The 13,918-nt window shown below is 34.8% G+C and overlaps 1 pseudogene; it reads right to left on the bottom strand.

The window, feature by feature from the left end:
* Nucleotides 1-2,711: 2,711 nt before the first annotated feature.
* The window catches only part of LOC149566494 (nucleobase-ascorbate transporter 5-like), a 50,340-nt pseudogene continuing 39,133 nt past the window's right edge, over nt 2,712-13,918 (bottom strand).

A 13,918-nucleotide genomic window follows, 5' to 3' on the forward strand; every position in this document is an offset into this window, starting at 1 on the left:
CAGCTAGTTGTAAATCCTCTAACAAGGTGACAATTCCATTAAATTGTTTTAAGACCTTTTGCAAGGCCACTCCTTATAGGGTGATTAAATCCTCTAACAAGGTCACACCTAATAGTGTGTTTTTTAACCTTTAACCAGGTTGGCTCCTAACAGGGTTCACTTCAGAAGAGTGAAAATAGTAACTAGTTACATTGGTGGTTTTTACCATATTGGGTTTCCACATTAAATCTTGTGTCTCTTGTGTTCATTTCTTTTCTCTCATGCTTGCAAATTAATTATATTGATGTTAGATCAGCTAAAGTTAAACATGCTTTGCATTTACCAAGTTACAACAATTTTTGTATGTTTACTAAGTGATAGCAGCAATTAGTTTTGTCAAACATCTAAAGGATCTATGGAAATAATTTTTGTGATAACTGATTCATCCCCCACCCCCCCCCCCCCACCCCGCTCTTAGTTACTCCATCTTTATTTCCAATAGCATGAACTAAAGTTTACTTATGCTCAGAATCAATTATACTTTACTTAGCATTAACTATCTTGCTCGACATCCACTAGAATTTTCTTTCACTCAAGTCCAACTAAATTTCTGCCTGGCTTGCACTATCTTTTCTCAGCACCTAATATCCACTCGGTCAATCTTGGTAGAAAAACTTTATGTAACTTGTTCTTCTAAAATACCTAAATGTAGCCAACATTTGTAACCTTAAGTAGATTATCAATACATCATGTCATCATTGACTTAACTAACCCTAGTACTTCATTCCATAATCATAACTCAACCTTTCCTCTAGGTGCTTTTGTTACATCTTATTGATCAAATCCTCTTCATCAATCAACTAAGTGATATTACTTGAATCTTAGAAGCAATTACCTTACGTGCAAATAGTAGGTTTGACATCAGTGAAAAAACAATGATTGAAACACATAGTCATCTTCAATAATCTCCCTCTTTCAATGATCTCTTTCAATCAGATCTCAACACTTGGGAACCATTTGGCTCGTTTGAATGCATCAAAAGGGGTCATAGGTTAACCTATGACCCCTTTCAATGCATTTCATGACAACATATGTCCCTAGGTGTCCTAGGACACCTAGGGACCTATTTGAGTGGTTTGATGAGTTGAAAGGGGTCATAGGTTAACATATGACCCCTTTCAATGCATTTCATGACAACATATGTCCCTAGGGGCCCTAGGACCCCTACACTAGTACATTTGACCTTTTTTTTGACCAATATTTGTCAAAATTTCAACCTAGGTTGGTCAAAATTTGGACTAACCAATTGATCAAAGTTTTTCTCATCAAAATTTTGACCAAATTACTTGTTGGTCAAAATTTCAACCAATCCATTGGTTGAAAACTTTCCAAAGCCTTGGTACAATTTCTATGAGACATTGGTCAAAATTTTGACCAATGCTTGGTTGAAAACTACCAAGCATTGGTCAAAATTTTGACCAATGCTTGGTAGAAAACTTCCAGGCATTGGTCAAAATTTTGACCAATGCTTGGTAGAGAACTTCCAAGCATTGGTTGAAATTTTGATCAATGCTTGGTCAAAAAATTTTAGGCATTGGTCAAAATTTCAACCAATGCTTGGTTGAATTTTTTTTAAGGAATTTTATAAAATAGTTCACATGCCTTGCCTATGATTTGACATTTTGCATGCATCCTGCACTTTCTCATCTTGGTGATGGATTACAGAGAGTGATCTGAAATGATGATGCTAAAAAACACACACAATCAAATCCAAAATGAACTTGCATTACAAATAGATTGTGGAAATCCGATATTGTTAATTTTGAATGCATGTCTACCAGGACAATCACAACTTAAACATATATATAATCTCATCAAATCTATTATATGTGTGTGTGTGTGTGTGTGTGTGTGTGTGTGTGTGTGTGTGTGTGTGTTTAAGTTGTGATTTTCGTAGTAGACATGCATGCAAAATAAACAATATTAGATTTCCACAATCCACTTGTAATGCAAGTTCATTTTGGATTTAATTGTGTGTATTTTTAAGCATCATCATTTCAGATCACTCTTTGTAATCCATCATCAGGATGAGAGAGTGCAGGATGCATGCAAAATGTCAAATCATAGGTAAGGCATGTGAACTATTTTATATAATGCCTCAAAGAAATGTGGTCTCTTTGCAAGCCATGATCTATTCTATATAATTACCTTCGCACCACCAAAATAGTAATAACATGCATTCACAAATGATAAACTCATAAGCAACCAATACAACTTTAGGACCTTAATAGTAATATATTCAAAACATATTGTTTTGATGATGGGACAAACCAATTCCCCTGTCTATAAGCCAAAATCAATTTTTTTTTAAAAGCAATTACTATTTCCATAAATGGATTCTAGAAGAAAAGACTACACTACAAGTAAATTTATCACTACACAATCTAAAAGAAGGTTCAGTACCATTCCAATAGCCAAGAATATTGCAAAGATTATAATTTTTTTTTGTGTATGAAGCAGATGCCATCAAAAAGATCTAAATGATTGTTGATTAGGGCATAGACTTATTTAAGGTAGTTCTCCAAATTTTTCACTATATGGGGAAAGTTAGCAAAATATTAACACCTAAGGCTTTCTTACTATGAAATTATATCCAACGAATACAAAATTATTATTTTCCTACATGCCCATAATAGAGGTATTCCCAACCTTAACATAATAGAGTTGATTCTTTAGATAGATGGGAAAAACTTATTTAGTTTGAAAGGAAGAGCATAAAATTCTTCACTTCTAGGGTCAATTTTCAATTTATGTGACTTTTCCCACCAATTCCAACCTTGGTCTTTCCTTTTTGAACTCTCATGTACATGCAAAGTGCTAACCAATACTATTGCTACAAATCCAACAACTATTGCTGGTGATGAGAAAATCACATTCAAAATGTCATTGAACTACAAGATAATCTAGTTAGAAAAATAATTTAGTTCCAAAATGTCATAGCTCAACTCAATATCACCAAAATAAATGTGATATCAACTTTCTCTAGCTCCTCAAAAAGAGGAATAGAAATTTTGGAAATATTTAGGATAAGGTAGGTTACGAAGAAGGGGAGGGGTGAATCAGTAACTTATAAAACTTTTAACAATTCAACATTTTAGCTATTCATCATTCATTCATCTAAACTACTGCATAACTGAAGGAATAAACATTTATTGCACATGTACATAGAGATTTGGTGACCCAGAAACCTTCCAAATAGAAAGTAAAATTAGGGTGGGGATGATACCCATAAAACTTCAGTACTACAGTATAAATTTGGCCTGTTAAGGCTTACAATGATCACTTCTAGTAATTTTCCCTGTTAGGAGCAAGTAGGACTGCTAGATCCACCTTGTTACAGGATTTACAAACATACAGTGAAGTATGCACTCTATTAGGAGATTTACAAAAAGATTGTTAGGTCCACCCAGTTAAAAGATTTATAAACTAATTCACCTATTAGGATGAACCATTGGATCTACTTACAACTGTTTGCTGATAAGATCCTTGTTGCATTGATCACCTGATGTGATAGGTATAACTTTTCTGCTCCTATGTTGACCTTGTTGTATTCCCTTTTATTCTGCTATCGATTCGCTTTTACTTTTCTCAAAATATATCAATACCTTCTTCATATGAAAAAATTACCCCCCCTTTTTTTTTACACACCATACCATATTACAAATGATATCATACATTACATATATACCATTTCAATATTTACAACTACAAGGTCGGCCAAAACACAAGTGAACAGAACATTACTAAGTTAGCCAGATAGTAGAAGACTCGGGTTCCTCAAGCTAAATTGGTGACCTTTTGATACTCAACATCCACTAGATTACTCGGCATCATCATGCACTCTATAGAAGTAGAGGCTTGGTTCATACTAGCCACACAATACTGCTTGGAACTCGGTAACCATTGGTGACTCGGTAGATATAGTGTCACTCGATAAAAGCTAACTTCTTACGTTTACCTTTCTGTGCTCGGTGAACACTAAGTCCTTTATTTACCTTCCTATGCTTGGTGAACACTAAGCTCTTCATTTACCTTTCTTTTCTCGGTGAACACGTTCTTCATTTACCTTGCTTTGCTCGGTGAACACTGAGTTCTTCATTTACCTTCCTTTTCTTGGTGAACACTGAGTTCTTCATTTACCTTTCTTTGCTCGGTGAATGTTGAGTTCTTCATTTACCGTCCTTTGCTCGGTGAACACTGAGTTCATTTACCTTGCTTTTCTTGGTGAACACTGAGTTCTTCATTTACCTTCCTTTTCTCAGTGAACACTGAGTTCTTCATTTACCTTCCTTTGCTCAGTGAACACTAAGTTCTTCATTTACCTTCCTTTTCTCAGAGAACACTGTTGAACTGCCCATTCACTCAGTATCCTTTGAAATGCTTGGTAAGAACTGTTTACATGCTAAACTTATAAGGTAGCCAGTGAATGCTTGGTATATACTGTAGACTAATTGATTAGATCAGTAAGCATTCAGAATCAAATAAGTTTTTGCACTAATGAAAAATATATCATAACTCCAACAATCTCCCCCTTTGGCATTAGTGACAAAAACACTTATGAGCCAAAACTTATGTGCAAAATTTGACATCTTGATTTACATATATCTCCCCCATACAATATGCACAAAGTATTTACAAATATCTCTTATCTATACACATGGCTTCATTATATACATATGTCTCCATCTCTTCTTTGGTACTCTATCTCCCCCTTTTTAACAATAATGCCAAATTAAACAATATATATTTACACAGAAACACCAAAATGAGAGATAAAATCAGAATGTACCTTGAGAATAAGAGCTAAAGTCTTATCCCAATTTTCTTGCAAAATTTTGTAGATGGAGAGTGCTATCTAAACTTCAGCTAAAAGTTCAATCACATGATCTGCAACTAAGAAATTGTTGTCATGGATCAATGTTTTGGAGTAGGAAATGTGTTTCTACATTGTGTCCATGATAGGAAGAATCATATTCTAGATGTCAATCAGTGTAGATCTGATCCAAGCATCCTCTCTCAATAGTTTTGCATGCTTTTCTGACAAAAATCTGATTCTGAGATGATGGGATGAATTTGAATTGGGGTCAAGTTGTAGCTTTTGGGCACTGGCCTTCATATCCTCATCAATTTTATTTAATTTTTCCTTAATCTCCTTGGTATATTCGGTAACATCACAAAGTTTGGCAAAAAGTGAAGTTACATTATTAAAAGAATTTTCAAGATTGACTAGAATTGTGGACAATTCTATCTATTTTATTGCAATCTGCTGAGCAATGTGCTCAAGCACCTTATTATCAAATTTTCTTTCAACCTTTTCAATCAATTTTTCTTTACCGGAGGTGCCCTCATTGAATTTATTTATAGCCTCTTCTAATTGAATCAAAATGTGTTGAGTAGAATCTACTTCAACACCTATAGCTTCTATAATTATATTTCTGGCATTCTCAATTATTATATACTCCTTATCCCTTTTAGACCTTAACTACTTTTACGTAGCCTTCATCTCTATTAGTTGACTAGCATACCTCATTTCTTCAATGGTAGCATTTTCATAGTCAATTTTAGAATCACTATTTCTGCATCTAGGTCAATATCCTCTAAAATTTCTTTTTCAGTGAGCAGAAGTCTTAATGGTTGCTTTAGTTTGGCTTCTATGATGACTGATTTGACCTTGGGAGTGGACACAATAGTGGAGATGGAAGGGCTAGTAGTGAAGACTGGTATACTTAAGGGTTGAGTGCCAATAGGAGTATTTACCAGATCAAAAATTGGAGTACTTCCCAAAAATGGTGATACACTCAGTAATGAAGTATTTGATCTAACTAGATTTGAAGTAGATGTAGATAATGTAGACAAAATTGTAGAACAAGCTGGAATATTTATAATGGGAAGACTAACTGGTGCAAAAATTGGTGCTAATGTAGCTGACAAAATTGTCGAACTTACTACTATACCGCCTGAAGATGATGGAGCTGAGGAGGCTGGCTCAGTAGATGAAGGAGAGGGTTGCAAATTAGTAGATGAAGTGGTAGACACTTCCATTGATGATACCTGGAGCTGTGATGTGGCAAGTGCAGATGATAAATCTGATGTGGATGCTATCAAACCTGCTAAATTTGACTCCAACCTTGATGATGTGACAGTTTTAGGTGGAGAGTGAGGAAGGGATGTAATCACTACTGCTGCAATTTTTACTGGATCATCTTCCTCATTATCTTCCTCCTTAGCTTCTTCCTCCTTGTCTTCTCTCATTAATGCATGAAGCTCACCTGGTGAAACTGTGATGGATGGAGTGCCATCAATATCATCACTATCACTGTTGTCATCATCTTTGATTTCCACTGGGTCTTCACTGGGCTTATGAAGATGATAGATGTTTTTCCACATGTTTCTAGCATCATTTACAATATGCTCAATGTCTTTGATCAAAATTAAACATGTGTGGAATCTGATCATCATTTTACCTTCATGGTTTTTCATTGATATTTTTACTTCTGCTCTAGTGAGACTTGGTTGAAGATTCTTTAGAGATTTCTCATAGATATCTGTTACTGTTTGGGTTGTTGATTCCCATATTGGTTACAATCTCTCCAATAGTTCCTTTGAGATTTGGGAGGCAAGCTAGTCCGAAGAGTATTTCCATTTACCCATCTTGCTTAGTACCAGCTCCTCTATCTGCATCTTCTCAGCATCTATTCTAGTTTCAAATTTCAATGCTTTGAAATTTGTGATGCCAGCTCCTTCTTCCAATTGTTTGAGCCTTTCCTCAAATGTAGGTGTAGACCTGACCAATATAGGTTCCTACTTACTTTTTTTGGTCCTTCTGGTAAATACTGCAATAGGTTTCTTTTTAGGTTTGGTAATTATTACCCTACCCTTCTTCTTTAGAGGTTCTTCTTCAGTTTCTTCTTCTTCTTTTTCTTCTTCTTCTTTTTCTTCTTCTCCTCCTTCTTCATCATCTCCTTCATCCTCATCTTTTCCTTCTGTTAGCATAAGAGGGCTAGATACAGTTTTCAATTTTGCTATCTTCCTCTTGCCTTTGCTTATGGCTTGTCGTAGCTTGATTTCAAGCTCAATTCTGGCCTTTGCTTCATTATAGGTTCCAAAAATTTGTTTCCTTGGGTCTACTAGCTCATTTACCAGTACTTCTATTATGTCCCTAGCTTCATTAATATTTACCTCATAGGGAAGAGGTTTTACCCATGCAACTCGAGGTCTGACTACCTAGATGTACACCTTATCATAGTCAACCATGAAGCATACATCATCCTTATAATCTTCAACAAGCTTAGGAGGAATCTAGAACCTGTTATTCATTCTTTCCTTGAAATCTTCAAAATAGTTGTCCATGATGCTATCAAAATTCTCACCCATCTCTGCTACAAACTCATTTATTTGATACAAAATTGGAGTGTATTTTCTCCATACGATAGTTCCTTTTGACGATTTTTTTTTTTGAATATAGAAAAATAAAAAAATCAACAAAGAACTGAATTTACAAGGGTTATTCTTGGAAGTCCTTATACTATCCATATTTTTATTCAATTGTTTCAGGAATACTTCAGATAGATCAAGTTCAAGGTTTTTCTTCACAACCTTGAGGGCCAAATCCACAGCTTCACAAGGTACACTATTTAGTCTACTAGAACTATATAATTTATATGCAATTACATGAATGCCAAATCTTAGTGCGACATCAGATACAGTGTTTACCTTTAAACCTCTACCATCCCATTTGGCTAGGGTTTGTCTTTGTAACTCCTCCCGACTTAGGGTTTTGGTGCTTTTGGCTTTGTTGAGCATAGGGAGACCCATGATTTTGTGAATAATTTTCTTAGTGATTAGCACTGGCTACTCTAACCAAAATTGTCCATTATGTACCTGACTCAAGATATACCTAATCCATTTGTTTTGGAAGTTTCTAGGCATATGCAAGATATGTGTCAAGCCTTTGGTTTCAAGATGCCTGAACTCAAGTTTTAGAGAGCCATCTACACTCATTTCACCTAGGGCACTGTCCATTTCTAGGTTTCTAATTTCTTGAATAGAACATTTGAAATGAGTATGAATATCATTGATAAGAAGTACCTTGGGGGGTATTTGTGATTGAGCTCCAGTTGGGTCGAGTGATTCAGCAACGATCGAAACAATCTTGAAATTGGGTGCTTTCCATTCTGTACCCTTTATTAACATCTCTTAACCTCTTTTCACCTTACTGCTGCTGGTGCTTGCAGATGCCATTGCTGCTCAGTAAATATAAGAAAATCTTGAACAAATTCTTTGCAAGAAATTCACTTCAAATCGCTTGGAATTTTCTCAGGATTCACTGAAAATCTTTTAGCTCTGAGTATTCTTAAGTCGCGGTGAAAAATGAAATCAAATTTTGCCCTTTTAATGGAAATACTATCATTAATGCTTAGTACAAAGGTAGATGAGATGACATAGTTCTTGCCAATCTGTCATCACTCTACTCAGTAAAGCTTTGCAACTCGATGATCAAACAAAATCTTTGATACTCCCGACCTAGCTCGATAAACTCTTTAACCAACCTTGCTCGGTAAATGCAACACGGTGAATGATAACTTTCCTTTGGTTCTTGAACCTAAAATACTGATTTGATCATTTGCACTTTGTTTTATTCTGGAACTGCTTAAGATATGGCTTGATGATGTAGTTCTTGATATTTCTTAAATTTAATTAGAAATGGTGGAGTCACCCATTTCTTGAGTGACATAACCATTATTTGAACTGTCTTGCTTGATAGATTTAGGAATCCATTGTTGTCTCATCTGCTTTCGAATGTTATCAACTTTAGCTTTCTTTTCATCTTCAATTCTTTCAGTATTCATGCAATTCTTAGCTATATGACCAAGTTCTGTACATGTATAGCATCTTACTGTTGTGTCTCTTTTCCTTAAATGATGCCTTGAACAGTCTTTGCCAACATGTCCATATTCTCCACAATAATGACATCTACACCAAGTATTGTAGTCCCATCAAAATATTGCTTTGACAAGTTGTTCAGCTGGATTGAATGATTTGGATCTGCATTGGAATGCCTTGTGACCATGTTTCTTGCATTTGTGACATTTGCCTTCAAATTTTGGTTTTTCTTTGCATTCATTAGCTTTGTGACCATGCTAATTGCGGTTGAAGCATTTAACATTGAATTTTGCCTTTCCATTACTCCAACATTTGTTTAATGTATGACCTATCTTTCCATAGTGATTGCAAGTGGGTCTTTGATTCCTTTGGGCACCTTGTCTAGAGGATTCACCTTCTTCCTTATATCCAAGAGCAGCTTTACCTTTTTGTCTATGAAATTTTTGCTCACTTTGCTGAGTTAATTGAGTCATGTCTACTTGAGATTTCATCATTCTCTTATTGACTTGCTTTTCAGTAATCAAGTCATTTTTCAAACTTTCATTGATTTGTCTTTCAGATCTTAGATCACTTTGTAAGCTTGCATTGATTTGTCTTTTAGTAATTAAATCATTTCTCAAACTTTCATTGTCAGATCTTAGATTCATAATTGCTTCATTTGCATTAGATAGTTGACCTACAAGATTTTCATCCTAAAGGGATTGATTATTTCTTACCTCTAGGTCTTCATTTTCCTTGTTTCTCTATTCCAAAACTTCACATAGCCTGATGGATTGGATTTCTTGTTCTCTTTTAAGCTTCCTTACTTCTTCCTACAAAGAACCATTTTTAGCTAGGAGTTCCTTGATTGCTTCATTAGCTTCATTTGAACTACTTGATGGTAAAAGGTCTTCAATATTTTCTTCAACATATTGATGATCATTCATTTGTCTTGCAAGTTCCTTTCTTCTTTTTAGAGATTGAGAAAGATGCTCCTTTGCTTCTTTGAGTTGAGCCATGGCCATTTCACGATCTAGCTTTTCATTTTCAATAGATTTGTCAAGTCTGAATATCTCCATTGTCCTTGATCTTTGCTCAAGCTATCAAACTTTATCTTGAGAGCCACAAAGCTTCGATACCAGTTATTCAAAATATTCAGGATAAGGTAGGTTACTGAGAGTGGAGGGGTGAATCAGTAACTTATAAAACTTTTAAATAATTTAGCATTTTAGTCATTTATCTAATCTACTGCATAACTGGAGAAACAAACATTTATTGCACATTTACACAAAGATTTGGTGACCCAGAAACCTTCCAAATAGAAAGTAAAACTGGGGTGGGGATGATACCCACAAAACTTCAATACTGCAGTATAAAGTTGGCCTATTAAGGCTTACAATGATCACTTCTAGTAATCTTCCCTGTTAGGAGCAAGTAGGACTGCTAGATCCACGTTGTTAGAGGATTTACAAACATACAGTGAAGTATGTACTCTGTTAGGAGATTTACAAAAAGACTGCTAGGTCCACCCAGTTAAAGGATTTATAAATTGATTCACCTGTTAGGATGAAGTAGTGGATCTACTTACAACTATTTTCTAATAAGATCCTTCTTGCATTGATCACCTGATGTGATAGGTATAACTCTTTTGCTCCTATGTTGACCTTGTTGTATTCCCTTTTATTCTACTACTGATTTGCTTTTACTTTTCTCAAAATATATCAATACCTTCTTCATATGCAAAAATTACGCCTTTTTTTAACACACCATACCATATTACAAATGATATCATACATTACATATATACCATTTCAATATTTACAACTACAAGGTCGGCCAAAACACAAGTGAACAGAACATTACTGAGTCGGCTAGATAGTAGAAGACTCGGGTTCCTCAAGCTGATTTGGTGACCTTTTGATACTCGAAATCCACTAGATTACTAGGCATCATCATGCACTTGGTAGAAGTAGAGGCTCGATTCATACTAGCCACACAATACTGCTTGGAACTCGGTAACCATTGGTGACTTGGTGGATATAGTGTCACTCAGTAAAAGCTAACTTCTTATGTTTACCTTGCTGTGCTCGACGAACACTAGTCCTTCATTTACCTTCTTGTGCTTGGTGAACACTGAGGTCTTCATTTACCTTTCTTTTCTGGATGAACAGTAAGTTCTTCATTTACCTTGCTTTGTTCAGTGAACACTAAGTTCTTCATTTACCTTCCTTTTCTCGGTGAACACTGAGTTCTTCATTTACCTTTCTTTGCTCAGTGAACACTGGGTTCTTTATTTACCTTTCTTTGCTTGGTGAACACTGAGTTCTTCATTTACCTTCCTTTGCTCGATGAACAATAAGTTCTTCATTTACTTTCCTTTGCTTGGTGAGCACTGAGTTCTTCATTTACCTTCCTTTAGTTGGTGAACACTGCTGAACTACCCATTCACTCAGTATCCTTTGGAATGCTTGGTAAGAACTGTTTACCTATTGAACTTATAAGCTAGCCACTGAATGCTTGGTATATACTATAGACTAATTGATGAGCTCGGTAAGCATTTAGAATCGAATAAGTGTTTACACTAATGACAAATATATCATAATTCCAACAAGAAATCCTACCCATCAGGATCCAATGTGGCCTAGACCATGCCCAAAAGCATTAACTCATTGAAATAATGAGGTAAAGATAAGCCCAAAAACAAAGAGAAACAGAAGATAAGAATTGTTCTAAAACTATTTAGGTTGCAATATTGGAGAAAGCTAAGCCCTTTGACAAATGCTCATCAAAATCACAAAAACTTAGAAAACAACATGGAGTTACTATTTTTCTAACTACAAGTATTAATTTGTGCAAACTAATCATAAGCTTATCCAAGGCTTTCTCATAAATTGCAAAAACCAAGATACTGAAATGAGTCAATAGTTGAAACTTGACTAACATTGCAACATAATGGAAATATGTGTTGCTCATACATACCAACATAAGCAAAGAAAAGGCAATATAAAGTAGCAACAATAGATATTGGAATGGAGGAAAAGATTGCTCCAAATTTTCCTAGAATGACAAAAGCATAAAATCAGCTCTGTAAATTATCAAGTTTAAAATATAATATCCAAATACTATAGAGAATAGAGAGCCCAGCTGAAGATGATTATCACCAAGAATAGAGAAGAATATCATAAATCTTGCTGCTATCTATATCACCCTATGACTTCCAACTTGTGTCAATGCCAAAAGACCAACATTCTCACTACATGCATAAAACACACAATTTAGAGTTCTAAATTAGTCCTTGTTCATGAGGGCCAAGGAATAGCTGAAAGTGCCAGGCTTCTTACACTAATACAATGGACCCATTTAGAGTTCCAAACATCCCATCCAACAAGATTCCAATTCCCTACAAAAATACCTATTAGATCTCCTCCCTAACCTTCCTCTAATATTGCTAATGTCCAAACACAAGGAAAAGAGGAATGAGAGAAGTAAAGAAGAAAAAGTCCACTCCTCACTTGCCAACCTATACCTCGGCTTAGGATAGATGGAGGAGGAGTTTTGGCGTTTGTGTACCTTGACACAACATAAAATGCACCACTAGACTGCCAATTCAAAGCACAACAATCAATACACTTTGCAGTATATGGATAATTAACAAAGTAGTTAGCAACTACAAAAAAAATTAAATATAAAGACTAGAATTTGGAATTTGACAAGCTAACCTCAACAAGTGAGACAAAAGTAGCAGCCATCATTGCAAATGCTTGTCCTACATCAAATATGGGCGCTCCCCATTGGAATGGATAGGGAATCCATATCCTATAGAATAACAAGAATGAGTTAAAACTATTTTCAAAAATGTTATCTTTTAAAAAAAAATTACTATACAATTATTCGAAGTTGCATGAAGTAATACAAGTTTACTAATTCTTACACTTAAAATAGCTAAGAACTTGGGAAATTTCTTTATCAAAATGATAGTGAACAAAATAGGTAGGAGATTTTAATCATTATGCTATTGCATTGTATGTGCTTGTCACCCTCATTAGTATGATTAGCTACAAAAATTTGGTATGAGGAAAGTGAATCATGTTGATAACCTACAAATTTTTTCATTGTTTTTTTGGTATTTTTCATAGCACATACTCAGGATCAAGAACCTAATTGCAACCAGATAAAATCCCTGTTCACTTGAGTTGGAATTACCAATGCCAAGCTCATCTAAAATGAAACTGATCATAAGACTAAAATATCAATTTTGTGGCAAAGGAACATAGTAAACTTAAAGGTGATAGGGCCACAATGATGTCTAGAAGCATATTTCTAGCCAGAATATAACTCTACCAATAGGTTAAATATTTACCTTCCCATCAAAACCATACCAAAGACTGTGTTGCTCTGACGAGTGAAGATTTAAGAGTAGAGTTGTATCTCACACAACAAATAATGGAAATTGTTGAAAAATAAATAGAGGCACAGTATTACTCTCAGACAATGGTGCCCCAAGTGAGACTTCTACCCTCCAATTGTATCTCATTATAACTACAGAACTTTCAATATCCTGAGTCTGATTGTTATAGGTTGCACTAGCTAATACACTTACCTGCATGCAACCACAAAAACCAATTAACAAAGAGTTGAGTATCCCTAAGTGAATGTTCTGTATGCAAATATAATTCCAAAAAGAAATAGCTATAGTCAAGTATATTATCCATGGAGCCATAACTTATTTCAAATACTAGCAAAATGGTTTCTCAGACCTAAGAGCATTCAACCTTTTAAGAGTTATTCATTTTATTATCAAAAATAACTTCTTCCAAACATACCAATGAATGCTTCATACTTTAGTAGCAAAAAAATTTCTTGAGATTGACTTGGCAAACTAAAAGATCAGATATATTCAACTAATTAGGAAAACATTGGGACTTTAAAAATATATTGATTCTTAAAAATAGAGAAAACATATTGTTCTTATCATTTTAAGACAAATTGGGATTAAAGAGCAATTTTGCAAACAAAA

Source organism: Cupressus sempervirens, chromosome 3, assembly GCF_028749045.1.
Source record: "Cupressus sempervirens isolate cs-2001-9-10 chromosome 3, ASM2874904v1, whole genome shotgun sequence".
Lineage (NCBI taxonomy): Eukaryota > Viridiplantae > Streptophyta > Pinopsida > Cupressales > Cupressaceae > Cupressus > Cupressus sempervirens.